Below are 20715 nucleotides of genomic sequence, written 5' to 3'. Positions count from 1 at the left end.
TCTGGACCCTTTAACTTAAAGATTTATGTTCACTCCTGCTAACGGCGGGGTTGATAGGTTTTGAGCAAACACCTGGGGCAGCTTTGGCAACACAATGTCCTCACATGTTTTTTTCTCCAAGGGGATATCTAAGCCCCTCTCTAGATCTCCAGCCCCTCCAAGCCCCTGGGTTAACGATATATGGGCATAAAGAGCAGTCTATGATGGGGGCTGTGAGATAGGACAGGCATGGATGGGTGGGTGCATGCACCCTACTGCCCGCATAGCTCTGGTGCCTTCTCTTAGATGATCTACAGGTACCCCAAATCCCGTGTGTCCATGCCCAAGTTGATGACATGCTTCCCTCCCTACTCACCTGCTCCTCCTCCTTTATTCTCTGACTCAACGAGTATCATCTGCTCAGGCTGGTTCTCTGTAAGAATTCTCTACAACTCTTTGACAATAAGCCCAAGACCTTTGCTCTCAGTTCTCAGTCATGTCCTCCCCCAACTGCTTCCTCCTGCCATCTTCCCTAGATGGAACACTGACCACCTCATGCAAGGAATATTGACTTTTCCTCTCCCCCAAGGGCTCTTTCTGCTCTCAGCCTCTCTGCTCTCCAACCCATAAGTTAATCTGTTCTCAGTGTCTTGGTGGAAGTTGTAGCACTAGAGCTGGGCAGTGGAAGGTGAGTAGAACTCTATTCAGGTGGATATTGGGAGCCTTACTACTCAAAGTGTGGTCCACGGACTGGAAGCATTGGCAACACTTGGGAGCTTGTTAGAAAGGCAGACTCTCAGGTCCCACCTCAGACCTAAGGAATCAGAATCTGCATTTTAATATGATATCCAGGAAATTCATATGCCATATTAAAATTAGGGAATCGCCAACAGAGAGTGAACAGCATGAGCAAACTTCAAAGATGAGAAAGAATTAGGTATTTTCAGGGAAACATGAAGAGAATTTGTTGGCCAGAGGGGAAAGGAAAGTAACAATTGGAGAGCTACAACTCTGTATAAGGTCCAGGTTATTACTTTGTGCATGTTCACTCCTCACAGCCACCCTAGGAGGTACTGTAATCCCTCAGGAACTACGAGTATCTGGAAAGACATTCATTATGATGTCTGTTTGAAGATGGAACTGAGGCTTACAAAGGTTTGCTCAAAGTCCCATGAATAGTGAGCAGTAGGGTCAGGATCTGAATCCAGACTTCTAAACCCCCTTTTCCAGCTGCCTCAGTTCCACGGATAGAGCACTTCTCCGCATTACCAAGCTTTGGAGAACTGTGGTTTCCAAACTAGAGTGTGCATCAGAATTACACATAGGGCTGGTTAAAACACAGATTGCTAGGCTCCACCTCCAGTGTTTCTGATTCAGAGGATCTCAGGTGAAGTCTGAGAATTTGCATCTCTAAATTCTCAGGTGATGCTGATACTTTGAGAACTACTGGTCCAGAGCACTTCCCTTCCTGCTGCATGGACTCGTCCAAGACCTCCCTTGCAGAGGATTCCAGTCCGGGGGCTGGGCCAGCAGGTTTCCTCTCAGGAGGCATTGATTAACAGTGATATCTGCAGCTAATAATCAGAATGGGCACCATTAATGGGATGCTTATTCCAATCTACTTGTAGCCTCAGTACGTTAGAGTTCTCCAGAGAAGTAGAACCAATGGGATATATAGATTTATTAGAAGGAATTGGCTCACATGATTTTGGAGGCTGAAAAGTCCCAAGATCTGCAGTTGACACAAGATGGAGACCCAGGAGAGCTGATGATGTAATTCTAGTTCAAAGGTCAGAGGGCTTGAGACCCAGGAAGAGCCAGACTGAGCTGCCTAAAGTTACACAGTGGGGTGGAGGTACAGGCAGGTGGAACCCCTTCTCCAGACCAGTCCTTACTACATGAACTACTGTAGAAGGACCTCCCTGGACCTTGGGCTTCCCAAATAGTCATAAAGGAGGCTTTCTTATGAGTTTAGAAAAATTTCAAGGCCACACATATTAACTCAATACACCACAGCAATAAGATCCAGCAATGATTGTGTACTTACTACATGCAGGGAACTCTTCAATCCTGGGACTTGGATTGACCCATCTAACCCTTGCAGCAATTCTATGAGGGTTGTCCGACACTGGACTGCCAGACGGATACAGAGATCCACTGTGGTCCCTGTGATGCTGAATCCAGCCTCTGTACCCCAACACTGAATTAAATCTTGGAGACAGAGTTCTGGGTGGAATAGAAAAGAATAGCTTCATTGCTTTGCCAGGCAAAAGGCTAACGCCCTCAAAACAGTATGTCCTGACCTAGAGGGGGTAGTGAGGAATTTTATAGTAATGGTTCAAAGAAGGTCTGATCCATTCGTGGACATTCTTATTGCAAATATTAAGAAGCAAGCAGTCTACACAGATCCCCACAACAACTTAGTAGAGAGTTTGTAATTACATATATGTATGGTTATTTGAGTAAAGTCTGTCTTCCCCACTAGGCGATGAACTGCATGAGGACAGGGCCGGTACCTGTTTTGTTCACATTTGTTTCACAGGGGGCACTCAATATTTGGAGTGTGAAAAAATGAACAAAAGATGCACACAGAAAGGGTGGAACTTCTTTTTAACCTCTTTATTCTATCACTCTGCCACAAGGCATGCTGGGAGCCAATGCAGAGGAAGCTGGAAGATTGAATCTCAGGATTTCAATCTGCCATAATGATCTGGCTCAGAGGGTCAGCAGCTAGAATCATAGTGTCTGAAGGGAGCTGCAAACCATCTCTCCCTAAGGGTCTCCGCTGATGGTCCCAGAGCAGGTAGATTTATTTCACAGTAATAATGGACCGGATGGAGTAGTTCAATGGTCAGAGAGGAAGGCCGTGTGCACACTCAGGCTATCTTGGGTTATCAACGTCTATCGCCAAACATACAACCTGTCTTTGCCTGCATGAGTGAACCCATCCATTTCCCAGGACCAGCAAGTAGGGCTACATCCATGTGAACCCAACCAAAGTCTCATCTGACCCTGAGCTGGAGCCTATCAGTGCTTGCCTCATCATCCCCTTTAGTACCAGGGGCTTTCTATTTCCAGAGAGCAGCCTGTGTGACCATGAAGTCAGATCAAAATCGGAGAGGGCGTTGCGAGGTCTAAGCAGAAGGAAGCTTTGGCCCATGTGGCTGGGTGCCCTTCTCATGGCCCTTCGCCCTAAACCACATCAGGGTGGACTTCCAACCGCCAGCACCTAAGGTTCTTTTCCTGGGGGCTTCCTCCCTCTACCAAAGCCCACTTTTGCCCATCTAAGTGGCAGGCCAGGAGGTGCTATGAAATTACTACCTCCTCACCCTACTCTCCCACTGCATCCCCAAAGTAACCTTCAACCAACGATTGATGGGGGCTGGTGTGTACATGCCCCAGTTCTCTCACCCTTCAGGTAGGATAATGCTGAGGTGTGCTCAACACTGGCTCCAAGGAACTCCCCAATGGACTAAACTCCAGTCACAGCAGGTTTGATAACACACCTTCAATTGGCTTCATGGGATCAGTTCTCAAATAAACTACTGGCACCTGAATCTTTGCCTCAGGCTCTCCTTCTAGGGGAACCTAAACTAATAGAGGACGTACGTGTAAAGGCACATGGTGAACTGGGGGAATACCAAGTGGTGATTTGTGGAGGTGGAACAGAATACAGGTGTGAAGGGGGCACTGAGGCAGGAGAGGTTGGCTGGAGCAAGCCTTCAGTACCAGGCTGAGGAGTCTGGTTTCACCTGAAGGACAATCACCACCTGTTCCTGGAGAACAGTGTGGCAGCCATCGACGTGAGGATGGCTGTTGAGGCAGGAAGGGACCCAACACCATGGAGTCCCGCCCTCATCCAATATTTGAATCCCTTCCACGGCATCCCCACATCTACTCAAATGATTCCAGTAGATTGAGAGCTCACTCTCACCAGACTGCTCATATCAGCTAGGTCTGACTGCTATCAACTAACTTCTAGAAAGTTCTAGAAATATCCCCCTTGTTTGTTAGAAAGACTTAATTGTTCTCCCATATGAAAGTCCTTCAACATGCTGACTAGTCTCTAACCTTCCTCTTCTCCTCTCCAGGCTCAATCCAGTTCCTTCCACCATTTTCCATGTGACAAAGTCACTTTTCCCTGTTCCATCCCAGGCCCTGTCCCCTCCATGTACTCTGGACTCCCACCTTTGGGAATGATATTCCAGTTGTGATCCAACCAGCCCAGAGAAAAGGAGGCATCCAGTATCTGCTCCCTCCCTGACCCACAGGAAACTGTTGACTAAAACAACTTCCGGTCCCTCATTCATTCCATTCATTCAATATATATTTAGTGCACACTTATATATGCTAGGCACTGTTCTAGAAGCTGGTTATAGATCCATAGATTTTTGTTTTAATCCCTGCCATTATGGAGCTTATATTCTAGAGCAGGAGTCAGCAAACTACTCCAAATCAGGTCTGCTGCTTGTTCTTTTAAATAAAGTTTTATGGGAACAGAGTCATGCTCATTTGTCTGTTTACAAATGGTCCGTCTGTCTTCACATCAGAACAGCAAAGCTGAGTAGTTGTGACTGAGACTGCGTGGCCCACAGTGCTGGAATTGTCTACCATCTGTCCCTTTACAGAAAACGTTTCCTGACCCCCATTCTAGAGCGTCCACTATAATGCTAGATACTGAAGATACAGCAGTGAACAGACAAGGTCCCTCCCTGCTCTCTGAGCTTATGTTCTAGAAGCCCAGCTATGTATCAGGCAATGTTTGGGATTCTGCAATGAGCAGTCAAAGATTCTTTCTTCTCTAATTCAAAGAGATACATGCACCCCAATGTTCATAGCAGCACTATGTACAACAGCCAAGACATGGAAGCAACCTAAGTGTCCATCAACAAATGAATGGATAAAGAAGATGTGGTACATGTATACAGTGGAATACTACTCAGCCTTAAAAAGAATGAAATAACGCCATTTGCAGCAACATGGATGGACCTAGAGATTATCATACTGTAAGTCAGACAAAGACAAATATATGATATCACTTATATGTGGAATCTAAAAAATAGTACAAATGAACTTATTTACAAAACAGAAACAGACCCACAGACATAGAAAATAAACTTATGGTTACGAAAGGGGAAAGCGTGGGGGGGCGGATAAATTAGGACTATGGGATTAACAGATACACACCACTATGTATAAAATAAACAACAAGGATTTACTGTATAGCGCAGGGAACTATATTCAGTATATTGTAATAACCTATAATGAAAAAAATCAGAAAAAAATATATATAACTGAATCACTTTGCTGTGCAACTGAGACTAACACAGTGTTGTAAATCAACTATACGTCAATAAAAAATAAAAGCTAGGGCAATTTTTTTAAAAAGGATTCTTTCTTCATGGAATATTCTAGAGGGCCTATTATATGCCAAGCTCTGTGTATGGTGCTGGTACAGAGGTGACCAGACTGACGAAATCCTGAGCCCCATGGACTTCCCAGTCCAGCTGAGGACAAAATAATAAACAAACAAACAAAAACAGAGCTTCGGATGATAATAAAAGCTCTGAGGAGGCATAAAGTAAGCAGGAGCTGGGATTTCCTCGCACAGACTGCCATCCTGTATTCCCCAATCTTCTCCTGTGCAGTTGCTTTGGGTACAAAGGGAGGCCCTGGAGGCACTGAATTCCAACCAGTTGGGCTGGGCCTTTGGCCCCAGGTTGTTGAGATGTGAAGGGGGACAGATCCAGTGCTGTCAGTGTCATCGGCCACTCAGGCACGGCCCCCAGTGGACAGCCTGACCCCCCAGACCTTAGGGAGGCAATCCCCACAGATGCACAACACACCCTGTGTATCTTCTTGTCTCCTCCTTTGAGAAGGAGGACAGCTAGATGGGCAATCTTCACTGCTTCATTTAACTAAAGTATTTTTCCACCCGAGTTTCCCTGCTCAAGTGTTCCTTCTAATCACAATTTCCCTTTTACAGTATGTTCTGTAGAGCTCACAGGAGTAAGCTCGTGAGTAGCAAGAGCCCCTGGGGTGGCAGGAAATATAAGGTCTGGCTCTTACGGGGTTCAGTGAAGCAGCAGCTTCTCCAGCTTCCTGGCAGGGGGCAAGGAACAGCCCAGAAACCGTAGGGCGCCAGACCAGAGGCAGCGCCACAGGACCTGGCTCTGAGATGACTTTGTAAGCTTAGGAAGCATCAGCAAGTTTGCAGGGGATGTGGAAGCTCTATCCAGAAGTCTGGAATGTACTAGAAAGTTTCAGTTACTCTGTGGACTGAGGCACATCCAGCTGTTCTACCAGGACCTGATTTCCTCATGCATGTTCTGAGTTCATTCAACAAATAAGCAGTCAATGCCCACTACGGGGATTGGAGGAGTTAATATACATCAAGTAGTTATAAACATGCCTGGAACATAATATATACTGAATCAATGCTTGGTCGCTATGATTATTATGATACCCAGACATTGGCCTTCATTTATTTACTTGTTCATCCATTCAGCCCTCCATCAAACACTGGCTGAGGAGCAATGATGTCCCAGACGGCTGGAGATACAGAGAGGAACAAGGTGAAGATGGACGTGGCTTGTCAAGGAAAGAGATGCAGGGGCGAGAGAAGGGTGACGTGTTGCTGGCTTGCGTTCTTAGGAGGATGGTGTGGCCATTCACCAAGACAGGAGACTAAGCGAGGGATGGTCATGCCTTGAGAGGGGAGGATCGTGGCCGGGTTGGCAGCATGACGAGTAAGGTTACCTGTGGATCTCCCAGTAAGGACACACATCAGGTAGCTGGGATATGAGCCTGAGGTTCGGAGAGAAGCCTGGAGAGTGGGGTCCGGGCCAGGCTATAGTGTGGGATTGCCTGATGGTCTCTGCCCACAGATTTGGCCTGATTCTCAGAGAACAGAGAGAGGGTGGTGGAGTCCTGGGGGTGTTAGCACAGGCTAGTTTTCAGTGTCTTATTTAATTGAAAACTAATGGCAGTGACTAGCCTTGGGCCTCAGCCCAAGAAGCAGGAGCCACCTGATAGGCCACATTTTATTTATATATAAATAAATACACAGATAGATAGATAGATATAGATATCACAGCAGTCTGGGATGTCATTGACCCTTGACCAATGTTTGCTAGAAGACTGAAAAGATGAAGGAATAAATAAATAAGTCCTGTGCCTGGGTATAATAACAACCAAAACATTATTTAAGTATGTAATATGGGACTTCCCTGGTGGCGCAGTGGTTAAGAATCCACCTGCCAATGCAGAGGACACGGGTTCGATCCCTGGTCTGGGAAGATCCCACATGCTGGGGAGCAACTATAACTACTGAGCCTGTGCTCTAGAGCCTGCGAGCCACAACTACTGAAGCCTGCGCCCCTAGAGCCCGTGCTCCACAGCAAGAGAAGTCACCGCAATGAGAAGCCCGCACACTGCAACGAAGAGTAGCCCCTGCTCACCGCACCTAGAGAAAGCCTGGACGCAGCAACGAAGACCCAACACAGCCGAAAATAAATAAATAAATTTATTTAAGAAAAAAGAAGTATGTACTATGTTCCAGGAACTGTTCTAACTGCTTGACATACATTGACACTTTTTCTCTCTCTTTCTCTCTCCCTTTCTCCTCTCTCTATCTCTCCCCTAGGCTCTGTTCCAAGTGCTCTACAAATCTGAATTCATATCCTCACTGCAACCCTATGATCAGCTAATGTTATTCAATTTTGCAGATAAGGAAAATGAGACACAGAGAGGTTGTTTCTTAAGGTCTCACAGCTACTAAGTGACAGAGCTGGATTCAAATGCAGGCAGTGTGACTCCAGGGTCCCTGCTCTTAACTGCTACACCTTTGCTGCTTCTCAGCACCAGTGCAGCTCCTGTTGAGGCCTAGAACATGCCTCCGACGACCCCATCCCTAGAGCCAGCTGGGTTCACAGGAGGGGCGCAGTTCTCTGCTGCCCGAGTGCTGCTCTCCTCAGACGGAAACTGGTCCCAGCTTCCAGCCTCTGCTCCTCTCCTTCCTGCCCAGGGCCCTGGGCTCAGCAGCAGGGCTGGAGTCTTGGCAGCAGGATGCTGGCTCTGTCTCTCTGCAGGCCACCTCCTCCAGCTTTATTAGCCGTCTTTTAAAATAGACTTTTCTGTTTCAAACACTACCACTTGCTGCTCGGCTTCCAACGCGTCCAGCGTGCTTCCGTGTCATCGTAATATGCTGCTCAGAATATCACAGACAGGCTGACTTTTTGTGAAATAGCAGCCTCTTGAGAGAGAGTTTTCTTCCTCTCTTTTAATTACGCCATTTTCCAGCTGGCCTTTTTCTTTTTGAGAGGTGAGCCTCAGATTTCTGATTGTTCAGCCAGTAATTTCAATGTTTTGATCCCATTTATCGGATGGAGGCAGGAAGAGGCTTTAGATGATCAGGCAGTTCCACCCTCTTACTTGACAAAGGAAATAACCATCTCTCAGAGAGGGTGCTTCTCTCCTCTGAGATCACACAGCCCATTAGTGGCCTAACGGGGTTGAAACTTGAACCAGTTAACAGTGCCGGAGTTTAATAATAGAAGTACTCATAATTCATATTCATCACAGCATTAAAGTTTACAAAGCACGAACTTTAGTTCTCAGGTCTCTGGATCCTCTGTCCTCTAGTGGCTCATGAGCTTAGTCATCTCATCTAAGGAGAGAGGAGCCTCTTTTCCCAAAGCCAGCTGTCCACTCTACCCACATCTGGAATTCCAAGTGCTCGCATCCAGTAAGAACCAGGATGAGTCTTGGTGACACCTGAGATTCATCAAAAGACAACAAGCACCTATTTGAGAGCCTGTTGTCAATTCTGGAGTCAGCCCAGGGCTAACTCTGCAGCCCAGACTCCTCCATGTCACCAGATACTTCCTCTCCCTCCTCCTACTGATAACGTTTTCCTTTTAGAAAAATAGAAGACTGGCAGGAGAGGACGGGACTCCCCCACCAAACAGCAAAATGTCTCTCCAGTAGAGACTCAGCAGTGGTCAGTGTCAACCCTGGAAGACTTGGAAAAGATATCATTCCACCCTCCCACTTTAAGGATTGGGAAGCTGAGGCCCAGAGAAGGGAAGTGACTTGCCCAAGGTCACACTGCTTTGAGATGATAAAAACAGGTGCCTGGACCAGCTGTCTCTTGTCTCCTATATTCTAGATACCAACATCAGCCACTGGCTAAATGCTGCCTTAAGTGTAGCTTGCCTTATTGTCTTGTTAAATAGAAATTATTCCATGGGGAATAGCAATAAAATTGTAAGGCAGTAGCAACTCATACCTCCAATGTCCACCCCCATGGTCCTAAATCTTGGCTGCACATAAGAATCTGCTGTGGATTCAGATTCCCAAGCCCCACCAGAGGGAATGGATAAAAGTCCTAGGGAGCGGGGCCCTGACCTCTGTGTTTTTCCAAAGCTGTACAGGTGATTTTAACGGGCAGCCAGGGATGGGCAAGACTCGTCCACCTGATGGCCAAGAATCCCATCAGCAGGTTTGAATCACTGTGACTGAAATAGAATGGAACTACTTATGTTTTTGAGCTTTAAATACTTAATTTGAATAAAATTAAAACATGAAGCTGACAGAACGTGACAGATTGCTGACCAGAGAGCTTTCTGAGTCACACCCAAACTGGAGGGCAAGCTTGAAACATCTCCACTCATCCCTGTTTGCAAAAAAGAACACATCAGACCACATACCCATGAAGCAGTGATATGTGTCGCTATTGAAAACTGTGAGTGCTCAGAAAAGACCCTTTTCTTTTCATATTGCACATTAAGGAAAATAAGTTGTCAATAATGAAAGTCATAGATAAAAATTCATCTTAGCCCTCCCATGTGGTCTTTCCTTTTGTTACCACTAGTCCCTCCTAAAATCTGATCTGTCCTCATATCAAGTATGAAGGCTAAGTCCCAAGTCAGAGTCCTTGTGAAGGACAAGTTTCCTACAGAAAGTAGAAGGGCACAAAGAAAGGCATAAAATAAAACAGGCGTCCTTATAATAAACAGAGTTTTTATTCTGTCCTCAGAATAAACATACCCTGAACCTCAGCCCCCTCATTCAGACGTTTACTCTGGGTGCTTGGCTGGGTGGAGAGAAGGAGGCAAGGAACCAGAGAGCATCCTTGAAAGGGACAGTTCAACAGAAAATGCAGTGCTGATGACAGAAGAGACAGGGTAGAGACGTCTCATCCTAAAACTGAAGGAGGATAATAATAATAAAAAAAAACAATCAAGGGGTCTTTCACGTGTTTTAAGAAATACAAGATAGAAAATGTTCAGATTTCCCCTGAAATGAAAAGGGACACCTGTTCTGCTATGGTGAGAAATAACCAGAGGTTGAAGGTTGGATGCTTTTCAGGCTCTGTTTTATGCTTGTTATCTTTCACATTCATCACCTGCTCCTGATTCCACCAACACACAACCACTTTCATTAGTAGCTATAATTATCCTCATTTTGAGAATAAGGGAAATGATGTTCAGAGTGGTCAAGACCCTCCCAGGATCCCATGAGCTGGGAGTCGATGCAGCCAAATTTCAATCCAGTCCACTCCTAACTCCAGGTGGGGAGAGATGTCTTTGGCTGTGGGGACAGAGCTCTGCTGGAAACAGTGAAAAGCTGAGAGGGGCGTGGCGGGGGGCCGGGGGGAGCTTCCTTTATTCATTTTAGTGGAAGTCATGGACATCTGGCCATTGGACCAAGACATTACACTGGAACTTGCTCTAGCTGGGAATAGCAGAAACGTTGGTCTGTAGCATTTCTGGCTGATAAAACAGAGCTGTAAATAAAGACAGCACTGTCACCCTCCTCTCATTTCCTTTCTGCCATTATTCACCCTTCTCCATGGCTATTGTTTCAACCCCTCAGATGGTCTTTTTTGCCCTCCTGTGAATTCCTCACCACCTTTCCTGCCATGGGGAGTCAGGAGCTATTCCCTTCCTCTCTCTAGTCTGTCTGCCATGTGTGGGGCAGGACCAAAGTCACTGTCCAAGAAAAGGACAAGAGGCTGAACCCAACACAAAGGATGTGTCATTTAGAGAGAGCTCAAGAGAAAAAGGGCAAAACCAGGAAAACCAATGTTTATGTGCCAATGTTTATGGGCTAAAGGCTTTAAATACATTGTGCCACTTGATTTTCATGATAAACCTGTGAAGTAATGCTATCCCCAGTCATGGAGAGCCCCTGAGATGAGAGCTGCCTGCCAAGATGCCCCTTGCCAGGGCTCAGAACTCACTCTCTGGTTATGGTTTCAACTGTCTTAAAGATTCAGTTGTCGACAGCACCTGATACCTGCGCCTCCTGCATGCTGGCTGCCTTCAGAGAATGTAGTGGTTGCAAGAAAAGGTTTTGACCCAGATTCAAACCCTGGCTCCACCTCTCACCTCTTGTGAGATCCAGAACACGTGACTGAACCTCTTCTTGCCTCTGTTTCCTCATCAGTAAAATGGGAAACCAAGCAGGATCCTGTGGGGCTCCCAGGTACAAATCCTTTCTGTGACCCCCGTTTCTTTTTTTTTTTTCCTTATAACTTTTTTTTTAACATCTTTATTGGAGTATAATTGCTTTACAATGGTGTGTTAGTTTCTGCTTTATAACAGTGAATCAGCTGTGTGTGTGTGTGTGTGTGTGTGTCCCCATATCTCCTCCCTCTTGCGTCTCCCTCCCACCCTCCCTATCCCACCCCTCTAGGTGGTCACACAGCACCCAGCTAGCAATCATGGAGTTCAGCCAACACTCCACCTGGAAATTTTTCGGTTTTGTTTTGAACCCGGGAGTCAAGCAGTCCTTCCCAGACCAGTGAGACAAAGCATTCCAGGCATTTGACAGAGACATCTTTGCAAACAGAGTCCATTTGCATAGAAGTTGCTGCATTTGCATGATCACTACAGGAGCAAATGGGAACAGAATGAGCTAAAACCAATAAAAATAAGTTGGCAAAGACTTTGAAGAGACTAAACTGTAAGGATTATCATCACACAGGCTGACGGATCTCTGCAATTGGTCTATCCATGGTCCTGCTATAAGGAAGGAGATTGTCAATATCCCCACCAGATGAGCAAGACGGGCAGAGGACATTTCTCTGCCTGGGGGCCCTTGTCCTGGACCTGGCTGGGAGCAGAGATGCTGTGCTCTGGGTTAGCTCTCTAGACAGCCAAACCAAAAGTGGAGTAGGTCCAGAAGAGGGCTGGGGCCAAATCAGATCAGCAGTACTAAGTGGTCTAGGCCTGAAACTGAACAAGATAGAGTCCAGGGGTGCAGATGGAGAGCAGGTTCCAGACCCCAGATATGTCTCAGACTGGGGCAATTTCTGGGTCAAAGAATGGGCCTCCTGGTTAATGTCTTCTAGTTCCTGCAAGTACGGGCAAGGACATGCTAGGAGAAGGTAAAGGGGCAAGGAGTAAACAGTGACTAGGCTGACATGCTACAGCAGGGCCCGATGCATAAATTCGTTCATCCATTCAGCAAACATTTATTGATCATCTACCCTGTGCCAGCTATTATTTCAGGCAATGGGTATACAGCCCTGAGAAAACAAATCCCTCATGTTGCTCACATTCTAGTGATGGAAGACAGATACAAGCAAATAAACTAATAAACATATAATTTCAGGTAAAGACAAGTACTATGCAAAATAGATAGATAAATAAAGTGTGTTATGGGGAAGGAGTGATGAGGAAGGGCAGTAAATATACAGAATCCCACCTCTCCCTTCTCCTCCCTGCCTCCACCTCACCTGCAGGGAAAGGTGGTATCTCAAGGCATGGGCTGCACTCTAAGGCACTGACCAGGTCACACGTTCTAGCGCAGGAGTCACCTCACTCTAAGATGCGTGTTGTCTTTTCTCTCCTTTCTCTCTTCTACCTGAGTAGCCAGGGCAGCAAAAGCAAACCAGAGCCCATTCTTGTAGAGCAGGTGCTCGCTGGGCAGAACTTGCTCCATCAGAACCTGTCTGACCATCTCCTGGTCTCTTCTGCTTACTTCCGACAGGCAACCCTGGTGCAGAGACCAAAGGCTCAGATTTGGATGGAACAAGGTGAGGACTAAGGAGCGACTGGCAGCCGTGACAGCCTATTTCAATCCGACTTAACTAGTTTAAGGCAAACGGGTGTTCCACATGGTCCAGCCCAGCTCATCTGCCATTCCCTGTTCTGGGTTTGGGGGCCCAAGCCTAGTCAACAATAACAGGGCAATTTCCCACCACTCACCAGGCATATCTGTCAGCTATTGCTGTCTAACCAACAACCACAGATCTCAGTCACGTACAACAATAAGCATGTATTTTGCTCATTTGCTCATGCATCTCTGGGTTGGCTGGGGGTTCGCTTGATCTTGACCTGTCTGGGCTGGGCTAGGAATCGCATAAATAGGCAGCCGTAGGCTGAAGGTCAGATTCAGGTCTGTTCCACATGGTCTCCAGTGTCTCTCATCTTCCTCAGACCAGCTGGTGAGCCAGGGTCTTTCCACGATGATGGCAGAGGCATGAGAAAGCAAGCAAGAACACCCAAGGGTCCTCATGTAACTGCAGAACTAGCCCAAGCTGGCCCTATCCTGTTTCTAACAAGATACTGAGTTGTTCTTCAGAGACAACAGAACAAAACCACAAGTCATGACATCAAATAATACCCAAAACCAAGACCCCTCCCCTCTATGGAACCAAACAACCGGGACATGATCGGAACCTGAATACCAGAACTCATTCAGAAGCGCTGTCCAGGAAGGTCCGGTGCTGAAGCTCCTTTACCACATCTTACCATATACGGCTGAGTTCCAAAGCCCTCCGAGACAAACTTGCCCCACCAGCACTTCCACACACTAACCCTCCTCCCCTAACTCATAAAAAGTTGACCGAATCACAGGCTGGGTAGACAGGTTTGAGCTGTGCCTCCTGCCTCCTTGCCAGTTGACCTCACAATAAAGCTTTTTCTTTTCTCAAAAGTTGGTACCATAGTATTGGCTTCTATGCATGTTGGGCAGTGAGCCCTTTTTCAGTAACACTGACAACACAATATGAAGTGGTCCACTGCTGCCCATACTGCCTTGAGCTAAAACAAGTCATGTAGCTGAGCCTCAACCCGAAGGGCAGGGATCTGCATCTTCTTTTAGGGAGCAACTGCAAAACTACCTGGCAAAGAACATGGTTACAGGAAGGGGGAAAGAATTAGGGCCAGAAGCTCGTCATACACACACTTTGCATGGGAACGTTCTTCTAAGGGTAGAGGCATGGTCTAGGGAGAAAGGGACCTGACCTGGGGAACCATCTCAAATTTGAGGTCACCTTTGACTGCAATTTCCCAATAAGGAAGCAGTTGACTCCTTATTAATGATAAAAAAGGAAAAAAAGCCAACATTCACTAGGTACTTACTCTCTGCTAGGTATCATTCTAGATGCTTTACATGAATAAATCCAGTTTAATCCTCATAAAAACCTTCTGAGGTGGGTTCAATGATTATCTTCATTTTGCAGATGAATCAGCTGAGGCACAAAGAGGAGATGAAATTGTTCAAGGTCACAGAACTAGTCAGCGCCAGAGCCAGATCTGGACCCAGGCGATCAGGCTCTGGCACACATGCTCCCAAGCTCAGGTAATACTGTCTTCGCCACAGAGAGCATGGCTTGAACACCCACGCCCCTAGTCTGTCCTGCGCCCATCCAGTCTCAGTGGCTGCTCAAGAATGGAAGAAGCTTTAGCTGTGGGGACGGGAGGTGGAAGCTTAGGGGTGGGGCACAGCTTGATTAGAGAAGCTGTTGCTTGTTGGAGGGTGGGGTGGAGACAGGAGCTCAGACCAAGGCAGCTAAGCCTGGACCAAGGTAGCAAGGGGAAGGAGTAGAAAAGGAATTCAGGCTTCTCAGGGACTCAGGAAGGGATGATGAGGGCAAGAGAAAGGCCGGGTGGGGTCCAATGCCTAGAAAGAGACTGAAGGGAGACTTGATTTTGAGACTTTACACAAAACTCATCTCTGCATGTCTTGTCTCCCTAAATTGGTCAGACCTGGGGCTCCTTGTCAAAGCCACACTAAGAGTGAGGGCAGACGGGCAGGATCGGAGCTGGGGGAGAGCAGATGCTCTAGGATCGTATCTCAGGCAGCCCAGGATTTCAGTGGTGATAAAGAGACGGGGGAGGGCTTCCCTGGTGGCGCAGTGGTTGAGGGTCCGCCTGCCGATGCAGGGGACACAGGTTCATGCCCCCGTCCGGGAGGATCCCACATGCCGCGGAGCGGCTGGGCCCGTGAGCCATGGCCGCTGAGCCTGCGCGTCCGGAGCCTGTGCTCCGCGATGGGAGAGGCCACAACAGTGAGAGGCCCGCGTACCGAAAAAAAAAAAAGAAACGGGGTACAAGGATTCCCCAAGACGGCACTGGCACATTGCCAGTTTCTATTCAACTTGTCACTCACTTCAGTCACTCCTCTTATTTTCTGTTATGATAAACAACAATAACAGCTTCCTCAGGGAGCATTTTCTAAAAGACAAGCATTTTCAGACACAGAGATTACATTTGACACTCACAACCACCTCACATGGGAAACAGCACATTTTAAAAATAAGGATACCGGGGCTCAGAGAGGTCAAGTGTCATGTCCAGGATCACAGCTAATTAGAGGAAGTGGAGTCAGCACCATCACCTCTCAGCCCTGCACCATTCTCATGTCTTTCCTTGTAAGGAGGGCGAGCATGGAATGAAGTCAAGTTTGATCTCTTGAGAGAAGGGTGGTACTTTGTATCAATCATTCACACTTCAGTATGATGTATTTCCAGTCTGGTCCGGAGAGTAAAACAATAGGACACACTCACTGAAAAGTTGCAACAAAGGCTCCACCAAGGGGTGGAAGGGAAGGAGTGCAGTGAATATCAAAAAACAATGTCACCCAGTCTCAATTTCTCCCTCCTGGGGGGCTCAACTGTTGGAACCAAGCTTACAGAAGTTCAGGACAAGGCAGAAGGTGTCTGATGAAGAAGTCAAGTAATAATAATTATTGAGATCCTCCGAGTTCAGGGTCCTGTGCTGAGCACCTGGGAGGCTGTAGTAAAGAAGGCAAGCGTGCTTACATTCCAGGATGGGGAGACGCAATAAGTAACTACATGAATAAGAATGTGATAGGACTTCCCTGGCGGTCCAGTGCTTAAGACTCCATGCTTCCAATGCAGGGGGCGCAGGTTCAATCCCTGGTCAGGGAACTAAGATTCCACAAGCCCTGCAAAGAACGTGAAGTAGGACAGGGGCTGTCAAGATGGCACGTCATGATGAGATGAAGAGTTTTGAGAGTGGCAGGGTGGGGTTACTACTTTAGATTTGGGAGTCAGGGAAGGCCTCTCCAAGAAGGTGACACTGGGGTAAAACTTGAACAAAGAAAAGGTACCAGGCTGGCCAAGATCTTCTTGATTGGAAGAACAAGATCAGGACCCAATCAATGCAAAAAAGTTTAAATGACAGCAGCAATAATAATAGTGGAATGGTAGTCAGCGTTGCCAACCCTTATGTAGCACTCATTATGTGATAGGCACTGCTCTAAGTAATTTCCATACGTTACATCATGTCATCCTCACCACAATGCTGTGAGGTAGGTATTATCACAATCCTCATTTGACAGTGAGAAAAAAATGAGGCAAAGAGAGGTTAAGTGACTTAACCAAGAAGAGAAAAGAACCAGAAGAAGAGAAAGTTGCCGGGTGGTCAGTGGTCAGGTCCCTACGGTCCCAGCACTGAGTCTGAAGAGGCAAGAGGGTCAAAGAACCCAGGGGTATTTGGGGGCCTTTTCCAGACTACGCGTGGTACCCCGACTTCTAACACCAAGCTCAATGCCAAGAGTCTAACGGAGCTGCAGCACTCAAGTGATCATGTCATCAGATGAGCGGGTGCAGCACCCAGCCCCCTCCCCTCCCAGAGTCCCCCACTCGGGAAGCGTTTGCAGCAGAGGGCTGAGTGGGAGGCCAGCTGCACACCGCCCACTGCTCCTCTCGTTTCCACTATAAATAACACAGTTAAGAAAAAGAAACCTACACGCAGGGGCACTTTTATCGTTACACCCACTTTCTGGTCTGCTCACTCCATACAAGTGATGTGACATCTGAATTCAAAGTCAGGCGTGGTGAACCGAAGTGTGTCAGGAAACCAAACAGTTGGTGTCAAGAGATCCAAGTGGAAAGGAAGGGGTGTTGGCTCTCTTAAAGACGTCATGCTCCTCTTTCTGCAAGACCTGACCTCGGCTAAAGCTGTCATTAGCCAAGTCAGAGGCCCCCTCCCCTGCTCCCCTGACCCCTCTGTCTCCCTTTGTTGTTGTTCTGATAATTAATAGAGAACATGTCACATTACAGCATTGTAGGAGTTGGATAGATATTGGGGGAGGAAGAGAGGGGAGGGGAGGACACATCTGAGATGAAGGGGAAGAAAAAGGACGTAACCAAGCTTGCTCCCAAAGAACTCATAGTGATGGTGCAAATGGGCACATAAACATGTGATGACAACTCAGTGTGGCACATGGTTTAGAATGGATCTGAACAAGATGTGGTGGCAGCCCTGAGCCAGCAACAACGTCTGCAAAAATGTCCTTTAATCTGAGCCTTGGAAGGTGAGTAGGAGTTTTCCAGGTAGAAACAGGCAGCAAAGGGCACTGCAGGCAGAGGAAAGAAATATGCAAAAGCAAGACACAGAAAAGAGCCCATCGTCCACAGGGAGATAAGACTGGGATGCCCATCAAGGCTGTAGATATCACCATGCTGTATTCTTCCTCCAAAGTTGACATCTTAGAGCAACTGGTGGTATCCCACACCCATCCAGACACTAGGACTAGCCATTTCTGCCTTAGGACAGTTTTTAGCTTTGTTGCTGACTCTGGTCCCCAATGCCACCACTGGCACTGAGGGCCATCCATCCATGGCCTCTTTGGTAGGTCTTTCTTATGACAACAGCCTGGTCTCCCTGGTTCCTGATTCTCCTCACCCCCAACTTGTCCACTCTCAATGACCCCCTGTTTCTGAGCCAATTTGGGAGAAGTTTTGGAGTCTACCTAGATAACGGTGATAGTCCATCCAAGGAGGAGGATGTCACTTGCTTCAGCTAGAGCTCAGATTGCCCAGCAGAAGATGAGTTAGAAAGGAAGCTGACTTAGCAAGACCAGAGAACCAGGGAGCAGGACCGCAGAGAGGCTAATGATAGAGGCAGGGTTCATTCACCCAACAATACGGTAGACTTCTGAGTCTGAGCCGCACCTCTCTGGATGGCGGGCATAAGACAGCACAGAAAGAAGACAAAGTGCCCACTGTCCCTGCCCTCCTGGAGCCTGGAGGAGCCAGCCATTAATCCAATAACTACACAAATAAAGGCAAAATTACAAATCATGATAAACACTGTGAAGAATATTTAAAAGGAGCTCTGTGCGCTTACAATGGTGGTGAAGGCAGTCAAGGAAGACTTCCGAGGATAGAACAGATGAGCCAAGATTTGAAGGGTAGGTTAACTCGGTAAAAGATGGAGAGAAGGAGTAGTTCTACTTACAAGCTAAGAAAGTTAGCCTAGGAGTAATATTATCTGGACTTGAATCATATCCCCACTGATGGTTAACTGGGGGCAAGTTATTTCACCCTTGCACGTCTTGGTTGCCTTGACTGCAAAATGGAGATAGCAATCACCTTAGAGACTTGTTATAAAGATTCAATAAGACAAAGCATTTACAGCAGATAGTACAGTACAGAGTAAGGACTTCATAAACAGTGGGAGTACCAGTAATAGTTACTGTGGCTGTAGTGATGATGACTAAAATGATGCTGTTAGGATGATGGTAGTGGTGATGGTGATTATGGTGATAATCATGATATTGTTGATGGTCATTATGAGAATGATGACGGTGATAATGATGTTAATGGCGTTGACAAGGATGATGATGACTTCTGCACTCACAGCATCAGGAACAACATAGGTAAATACCCTCAGGCTGAAGGAGGCATGGGGATAGGAGGTGCTAAAGAGAGGAGACAGGCATGTCTCTTAAGGCAGACAGAGCCAGACTCTGCAAATGCCCACTTAGAGACTCTAGACCCCAAGCTTCCTCAAAATGTAACCAAAGTGCTCTAAAAGCGCTATTACAGCAATGACTCAGACTCAGTTAAAATTTCTTGAGCTCCCTGCCTTGAAAGGTCCTGCCTTGGGAATTCCCTGGCAATCCAGTGGTTAGTACCCCATGCTTCCATTGCAGGGGGCCCGGGTTCAATCCCTGGTCAGGGAACTAAGATCCAGCATGCCGCGTGGCGTGGCCAAAAAAAAAAAGTCCTGCCATTATACCAACAGTACCAGCAGGGAAGCCAGTGTTAAGTGAGTACCTACTATGTGCTGGGCAATTACTCATGTGTTACTCTGTTTGAGCCTCATGACATTTACTAGGTGGCTGGCACCATGCTGAGCACAGATAATATGTTGAGAAGCAGGATACAGATAATTACGCTCATTTTACATAGAAGAAAATAAACAAGGCATAGAAAGTTTAATTAATTATCCAGGTTACACAGCTAATAAATAATAAAGACAGGGTTTCAACCCAGGCTCAAATGTCTCCTAGTTTAAGCCCTTTCTTCTCTGTACCACAATGACTTTTGGTGCTTAGTCAGAGGATGTGTAGACTTATAGAGTCAGAGCTGCAGGACCCAGGTCCCAGTCAGCAAAGGAGCTCTCTCCTGCTTCATCCCTAGTGGGGGCGGCTCCCCTGATGCCAGCAGAGTTCACAGAAAGTCCTCATAAAGGCCCACGATCCACAATTTGTAAGTCACTATTCATAAGAGATGACAAGAGGGGAAAAGGGTGTATGTGTTCATTGAGCCCCTACAAGATGGTAGGTGCTTTGTAGACATTATTTCACGGAGGCCAATCCCATTCCTTACTCAGATATTACAGCCTCCTACTTATAAGATAAAGGAACTAAGACTCAGAGTGGTTGCAAAACTTGTCCAAGGTCACACAATGGAGGGTGTCCTATTTAAATCCAGGACTGACTGACTCCAACGCCCATTCTCTTCAGCCACTTTCTTTTTTGTTTTTTTCCCCCTTTCAATTCATTTAATTCCAATAATCTGTCAACAAAAAAAAAGAGCCAATAAACAAATACTGAATTACATTTTGTTGGGTTTTTCAAACCCTCAAACTCCTGACTTATAAAAACAGCTTGTGTGTCTTCCACCCTGACCACCCTGCTACTTTTCCACATACCACAGGCCACCCATAGATACAAAGCCAGGGCAGCCGGGGGAGAAGCTGACGTGGTCTACTTGGAGCCAGAAGACAGGAGGGCGATGAGGCCCGAGGAAGCACTTATGGACAAAATGTAGTTCACTGTGGGGTTGAAGTTCTTCAATATAAAGAAGGAAACAACAATGACCAAGACCAGAAATAGGGTGTTATTATTATAGAAGATGGAAAATGTTGTGGCTTCATAAACAGCAGCTTCATTCTTCTTCCACAAGACTCTTTCATCTTTTTCCTTCCGAGACATCTTTCCATTACCAGCTTCAGAAAGTTTTCGAGTCACTTCTTTGGAAACAGCATCCTCCCTCTTCTGTGCTACTTTGTGCTTGAGAACAAATTTCACGGTTTTGGATACAAAGGCTACCAAGTAAGTGCTTACTAGGGTCACCACGCTATACAGAACAGCAGACTGAGTAAGATCCACGTGCCATATTCGCCAATGTAACCAGACGGGGATGGCAGACACGATGAAGGCGCTCCCGAAGAAGTGCACCAA

This window comes from Globicephala melas, chromosome 15, assembly GCF_963455315.2.
Source record: "Globicephala melas chromosome 15, mGloMel1.2, whole genome shotgun sequence".
Lineage (NCBI taxonomy): Eukaryota > Metazoa > Chordata > Mammalia > Artiodactyla > Delphinidae > Globicephala > Globicephala melas.
The sequence above is the reverse complement of the archived record's forward strand: the minus strand, read 5'-3'. Positions refer to the sequence as shown.